Source organism: Arachis ipaensis, chromosome B04 (assembly GCF_000816755.2).
Source record: "Arachis ipaensis cultivar K30076 chromosome B04, Araip1.1, whole genome shotgun sequence".
In the NCBI taxonomy this organism is placed as follows: Eukaryota; Viridiplantae; Streptophyta; class Magnoliopsida; order Fabales; family Fabaceae; genus Arachis; species Arachis ipaensis.
The window spans coordinates 83,898,529-83,906,295 of record NC_029788.2 but is presented as its reverse complement, the minus strand read 5'-3'; the positions used below and the strand labels follow the sequence as shown (position 1 = coordinate 83,906,295).

General features: G+C 33.0%; 1 long non-coding RNA gene across 1 annotated transcript; it reads left to right on the top strand.

Moving 5' to 3' along the window:
- LOC110270691 lies at positions 368 to 2,443 on the top strand. Its single transcript, XR_002360333.1, has 3 exons — positions 368 to 398; positions 1,247 to 1,337; positions 1,962 to 2,443. It is a non-coding gene; the product is annotated as an uncharacterized LOC110270691 (long non-coding RNA).

Sequence of the window (7,767 nt, the reverse complement as noted above, 5' to 3'; positions counted from 1 at the left end):
ATAATGTACCCTTTCACTTTTTTGTAACCAATATTTAATATTCAAAACTGTATGATTTCCAATATATATGTAAAGATTCTTACACAAAATCAAATAACATTATTATGATCAGTGAATCTTTTGAATTTATATATTGAATCAAGAGGCAAATTTACACAAGTTAAAATAATAAAATATTCTTAAATAACACTTGTGAGATTTTGTTTTTTTTTTTATATTGGTATACCTCTTGGTAAATGGAGGAGACATGATTTAATAAGTGAGAAAAATTTCATTTCACAAATCATTGAGCACAATAATATTAACTAAGATTTTAAACCTATATAAAGTCTGGTTAGTTGTAAATTATTTAACATCACAATACAAGAAAAGAGAGAAATCTACTATGGCTAGAAAAGGTATGATACATACAATAGTAATATTGGTGGTTGGAGTGTTTATTTGTTTTTTCATTGTTGAGTCCCATGATGCTCTCAAACGGTCTAGATCATCGCCGCCTCTATCAAAAACCATTTCATTTGATTTGGAAGTATGTTTTAAACAATGTGAAAAACGCTATCAATTGGAGGAACATTCATTGAAGAAATGCAAAAAGATATGCAATGATATGAATAAATGTTATGTTAGATGCAATGTACTTTATGATTATAACCCAAAAAAGTTGGAATTATGCATTAAGAGATGTGATGATTTATCTGGCTTAAAAAGCTAAGAAGAATAACAAGTTCAATAAGTGCTTTATGGTAATAATAAGTACCTAAGTTACTTTGAAGTTTCTAGGTTTGATACAATTTTTTGTTTATATTATTCTATATGACTATTTTATGAATATAAATAAATATCATCTTATTTTTTTCTATGGGACATAAAATAGAATTGTCAAAGAAAAAATTAAGGTGTTCATCATACTTCTTAGTAATACCCCTAATTCTTAATTAAATAAATCTTTCAAAAAAAATTTCTTTGAACTTTTTATTGCACTAGATATGTTTTGCACCTACACTTTATATGATGTGAATTTAAAGTACTTTTACGAGTGCTATGATTTATATTAGGTAATAAGGTCTTTGTTGAAATAACAAAAATTTCACAAGAAAAGAATTGAGTTGTACTTAAAATAACAAGGAGTTTCACTATTTGAATAAGTATTTACAAGACATTGTTTTCTGTGGCCCTTTTAAGTTAAATTTGGCTTAGATTCTCAAGAATCTAAAACTATAAATATTGTTGCCATAAACCTTTTCAGGCTAAGCTTGATTCAAGTCTCTATAAATTTAAGGAACTTAAATCTTTTTCTCAACTCTTCTGAAGCTAAGATTTATCTCTACACGATCAAGGTACAAAGAGTACAATAATAATGTATATAACATATATGTACAAGATTTGATATCCGTATTCTAAGATATTATAAATTAGAAGATCTACTCAAAATTGCATTTGCTAATCTAGAATGTGATAAAAAAAAATCATAATAACACAATCTAGATTGCAAATAGCTAAGACTGCTCTTTTGAGGTAAGAAGAGCGTAGAGAAAAATAAAGAAAAATATGATCGAGAACTTAAAATCAACACTTATAGAAAAAATCAAGTAGTACTTTGTTTTACTTATTTCTTTTTAAGGTTCCTTGACTTGTATATATATAGTGAGAAAGTGTTATAATAACATTAGAAATCTGTACTTCCTTCGTTATGTGCATCATTCCTTAAAAGTGCAAGAATTACATATCCTTTTTTCCTAGTATATACATTTGATAAATCCACATTTTATGATATTTATTTGCTCTAATTGGGTAGATTTTATCAACTTTTCTTACACTTATTCAATGAAATAGCTTGGTTTTGTAAATTCTCCATAAATTGTGCTCAAAAGTGAAAATATGCTTTTTTAGGCCCTTAATTGTTAAATTTTATTTACTTTAATTTTATTTAATGCCTTGATGTGTTTGTTGAGTGATTTCAGGCTTGTAAGGCAAAGATTGGATTGAAGAAGTGAGAAAAAGCATGCAAAAGTGGAGAAACCATGAAGAAATGGAGTTTGGAGCTTTTCAACAAGTGTGCGTGTGCACAACTATGTGTCCGTGTGCACAGTGGAAGCATGCAGTTATGCGTACACAAAGTGGAAAAATCAGAAAGTGTGCGTACGCACAAGTGCCAGCACGTGACCTCATTAATGCAATTCACTGGCAGTGAATTTTGGGCCTCCAAAACCCAATCCAACTCATTTCTGAAGCTATTTTAACTCTAATGCAAGAGGAAGCAAGGGGGAGCAATTAGGTTTAGATTTTTCCATGTTTTTGTCTTAGTTTTCTAGAGAGAGAAACTCCCCCTTATTTCTAGAATTTAGGTTTTCTTAGTTAATTTCTCTTTAATTTCAGTCCTTAATTCTTGTTTTAGTATAGTTTCCTTTATGTTTTCATACTCTTTTGTCTTGATCTTCTTCATTTCTTTTGTTATTTCCTTCATTTTGTCACTTTTATGTTATGAACACTCTTGTTGACTTTAATTTCATTTAATGCAAATTTATGTTTCCATGTTATTATTGCTTTCTTTAGTTATTATTAATTTCTTGCATTTGGTAGCTTTAGATTTTATTATTATTGTAATTTAATATGCTTTTATTTTCATGTACACCAAGTGTTTGATAAAAATGTTTGGCTTAGTTTTTACTTAGTTTGTCCTCACTCTTGGCTTAGAATTGAGGACTTTGGTGACCTTGAGTCATTGATGTCCATTCTTGATTGATATATTAGAGTAGTTAGTTGATTTGGTTTCCACTAACTCTAAGCCTTCCATTAATAGAGTTGGCTAGGACTTGTGGATTGAGATCAACTATGCCTATTTGACTTATCCTCGATGTTAGGGTTGACTAAGTAGGATTAACTCTTCATAATCATCATATGTTTGTGGTTAATGGCTAGGATAGGTAACCTTGATCCTCAATCCTTGCCAAGAGGTTCCTTAGCATTTGAATTTCCATTTTCTTTGATTCATTGCCTTTGAATTTAATTGCTTTCATTTAATTTCTTGCATGTTTATTTACTTTCTTACTATTTACATTTCTCGCTTCTCTTGCCATCAAAACCCCATTCCCCTATAGCCAATAATTGAGTATTTCATTTGCAACTCCTTGGGAAGACGACCCGGAATTAAAACTCCCGGTTATTTTGTCTAGAATTGTGACATCTTTGAATTAAACTTTGATGGAGAATCCATTGTTGGTCTAGACTATGCTTGCAACAAGATTCTATTTTGTGAAATTCTAGATCAACAATAATTCATCTATCAATAGTTCCACTTGTCATGTGACCTCATTAAAGGAGCATGCTGGGGACGAATTATGGGCCTTCAAAACCCAATCCAACTCATTTCTGAAGCTATTTCAAGCAGAATTCAAGAGAAAACAATGGGAGAGCAATTAGGAGTAGAATAGTAACATGCTTTAGGTTATATTCTAGAGAGAAGCTCTCTCTTCTCTCTAGAATTAGGGTAGATTAGGTTAGACTTCTCTTAGATTTAGGATTTATTTCTTCTCTTAATTTAGTTTTCATTGTAATTCCTTGTTCTTACATCTTTGTTCTCTTAGTTTCATTTGTTATCTCCTTTTATTTTGTTACTTGTATGTTCGTGCACTCTTGTTACTTTTGATTTTCATTTAATGCAATTTATGTTTTCATGTTTATTAATGCTTAATTGAGTTGTTATTGTCATTCTCTTGCATTGGGTAGTTGTAGATTTACTATTTCTTGTTAATTTTCTATGCTTTCATTTTGTGCCTTCCAAGTGTTTGATAAAATGCTTGGCTTGGTTTTAGAGTAGATTTTTACACTCTTGACTTGTGATTGAGTAATTGGAGACTTTTGAGTTGTCAAATTCTTTTGTTGATTGGTAATTGAGGATTGCTAATTGACTTGAATTCCACTAAAGCTAGTCTTTGATTAGGACTTGTGGATTAGAGTCAATTTTGCTCACTTGACTTTCCTTCAATCGTTAGAAGATGACTAAGTGAGAGCAAGAGACAATTACCATCACAATTGAGGATCATAATGAGGATAGAAATTTCAAATCTCACTCCTTGCCAAGACCCTTCTTAGTTGTTAGCTTTATTTTCTTGTCATTTATATTTCTTGTCTCTTATTACAAAAACTCCAAAATATACCCCCATAACCAATAATATGCACACTTCCCTGCAATTCCTTGAGAGACGACCCGAGGTTTAAATAATCTCAGTTTTTATTGGGTTTGCACTTGTGATAAACAAATTGAACTTCGATTGAGGGTTGTTTGTCAGTTTGGATCTATACTTTGACGAGATTTATTTTGTGAAAATTATATACCGACGATTTCTCTCATGTCAAGTTTTTGGCGCCGTTGCCGGGGATTTACAAATGTGCGCTTGTTATTGGTTATTGTACATATGTTGATATTGTGAATAGTTTGATTTTTGGTTTGTTTTCTAGTTTTTGCTAGTTGTAGAATTTGTTTTCCTTGTTTCTTATTAGCATTTGATTTTATTTGGTTATTGTACATATGTTCTCACCCTTTTGGCTATGAGTTTGGTTCTAACTATGTTGTAGGCGATGGGAATTACAATGAGAACATGCATCAAGGATGGAACAATCAAAGGTGGGAGGAGCCCTAAGCATATGATCAACCTTTTTGGCAACAACCTCCTCCAATGTACTATGAGCAAGAACCATTCCATGATGCATACCAATCTAATGGATATGGTAGACCTCCTTGTGGTTATCAACTACAACCACCAAATACCTATGAATCCCCTTCTCAACATATTTTTGAACCACCATACTCATAAGCCCTCTACCACCAAATACCTCTATATGACCCTAGTCCATATCCACTATACCAATCACCATATGAACCATACATAGAACTACCCCAATTCAAATATCAATACTCCCAAGAACCCCCACCTCAATATACACCACCCCCATATGCTTACCAAGATGAACCACCTTCCTATTATGAACTCTTTCTTCCCTATCTTTTCCTAGTGAATTTGCATTCAAATTGTTAAGTTTAATCGAGATTTAAGTAATTTTGAGCCACTATAAATGCTACTTTGAGTTGTTTACAATTTGGTTTATTTTAGGTAGCATTTGGATAGATTTGACAAGCTTTTATTTAGAAAGAGAAGAAAGTGAATGATGTTGTCAACCCTGACCTCCTTGAACTCCAACAAAAATAACTTGAGCTACGGAGGTCCAATGGATGTAATTTCCATGGCATTGGAAAGCTAACTTCCATAGCTTTCGAATGATATATAATAGTATACACTTCTTCTCCAACCTGTATAGCCATGTTGGCGCCTAACTTGGAGAATCCCAAGTTAGGCGCTGCAAGAAGAACTTGCGCTTCAAAGCACGCTGCCAAGGCCACGCCTAACTTCAAATTTTTTATGTTAGGCACCAGTTCAAGAGTCAGCCATGGTCCCCATCCATCAATTATTATGGTCGAAGATTTTATTTAATTTCGATTAAACTTTATTTTATTTATAAATAGGAAAAAATATTATTTAGTTTTAGAGAATATATTTTACATTAATTAGGTTAGATATAAAAGGAAAAAGATTTAGCCCTTCGGGGGACAGTTCTCTTTTACACACTTTTACAATTTTTAGATTCCTTGTTTTCTCTTTGAGCCATGAGCAACTAAACCTCAACCGTTAAGGTTAGGAACTCTGTTTATTTCTATGGATTGAAATTATTGCTTTTCTATTTTAATAAATGTATTCATTCAGTTTTAAGGATTACTTTCGTACGTAATTTTATGAATCTGGGTGAAACAGAAGTATGACCCTTATTCTAGATGCGTTCTTGTGACCCTTGGAAAAGGTCTCTCACCTGAACACAGCTTGAAAGCAAATTCCTCCTAAATTCCTAATTACATGAACTAATTGGGATACATGATATATAATCCTGTTAGCTTTGGGTAATTAGGATTTTTGTGGCTAATAAACTAGAATTGGACTTAAACCTCTAATTGACATTAAGTGACCAAGGAATTGGAGGTTAACTAGGTTAGAGGAGACTAAATTACTAAGGAAGTAGGGTTTAGTCAAATATAGTTTGCCATGAATTGAATCTTACATGATTAAAATAGTTGTTAAGAAATAAAAATCTAGAAGATAAACAACTTCGAAACCTTAACTGTTTTCTCCATATTCTTCGCACAAATTTATTATTTTCTTTCTTAATTCTCTGAATTAATGTTTTATGCAATTGAACTCCTAAATATAATTTTCTGCTTGTCTGACTAAGCCAATCACTTAATCATTGTTGCTTGATCCATCAATCCTCGTGGGATCGACCCTCACTCACCTGAGGTATTACTTGGTACGATCCGGTGCACTTGCTGGTTAGTTTGTGGACTTTAAATTTCGCACCAAGTTTTTGGCACCGTTGTCGGGGATTGACTGTGATTGACAACTATTAGTTGTTTGATTGCTTAGATTAGGCGTTTTAGATTTAATTCTAATTAATTTTTGTCCTTTAATTTTCGAATTTTATAGCATTTATTTTTCTTTAATTTCTGAAATTAAGTTTGGTGTCACCTAGTTATTTTTATTTTAATTTTCCTATTTATTTTTTTTATAAATTTTGAAATTTTCATTCCAATTTTGCTTATAATTTTTGAAATTTTACTACTTTAGTTATTTTGTTGTTTTATTTTATTTCTTTTACACAGGTTACCTCACTGGGAATTCTCTGCACTCTGGCATAAAGATTCCCACTTTCCTTTGTTTTCTGTTTGTTTATGAGCAAGAACAGGGATAAAGAGCCCCCTTCTTAATTTTGATCCTGAACCTGAGAGGACCTTGAGGCGGCATTTGTAACAAAGTAGAGCTTATAGAGCTTGTGAGAATCTCAGGGACACTCTTGAGAAGGAAGCCATGGATCCCAACAATCTTAATAACGTTGTTAATGTTATTGGTGGGAATTCGAATGGAAATGACCAAGCTAGGAGTGCTAAATTCATACATTGTACCCACTCCTGACTTCAATGGGCGCAGTATAGCTGTACCTGCCATTGGTGCAAATAACTTTGAGCTTAAGCCGCAGCTGATCGCTCTAGTGCAGCAAAACTGTTAGTATCATAGACTCCCGCAGGAAAATCTAAATCAATTCATCTCTAAGTTTTTGCATATCTGTGACACTGTGAAATCAAATAGAGTGAATCCTGAGGTCTACAAGCTCATGCTCTTTCCATTTGTTGTGAGGGATAGAGCAAAGCAGTGGCTTGATTCTCATTCCAAGGAGAGCCTGGTCACTTGGGACAAGGTGGTCAATAGATTTCTATCCAAAATCTTCCCACCACAGAAGCTGACTAAGTTAAGGGTGGATGTTTAGATCTTCAGGCAGAGAGATGGTGAGTTCCTCTATGAAGCCTGGGAAAGGTACAAGCTGATGATCAAGAGGTGCCCTTCTGGTAGCCGGGAAGTTCAGCATAAGAAGCTTTTGGAGAAGAGTGTTGAACTGCTCGATTTGAAAGAGCAGCTGGATTTAAAAGAAATAGCCATAGAAGAAATGAGGAAGAGATTGGCCACTAAGGAGGAGGATTTGAAATTAGAGAAGAATCTACATGAGAAAAGCATGGAGGCAGTAAGGAAACAACATGAAGAGCTTTTGCATATGAGGGATCAAGTTATTGAGGTAACTATTAAAATGAAAGAGATGGAGAAGAGCAAAGAGATTGAGATTCTTGATGCATTCGCAGAGATTTTTGAACAGGCAGTAACGCAGGCAAAG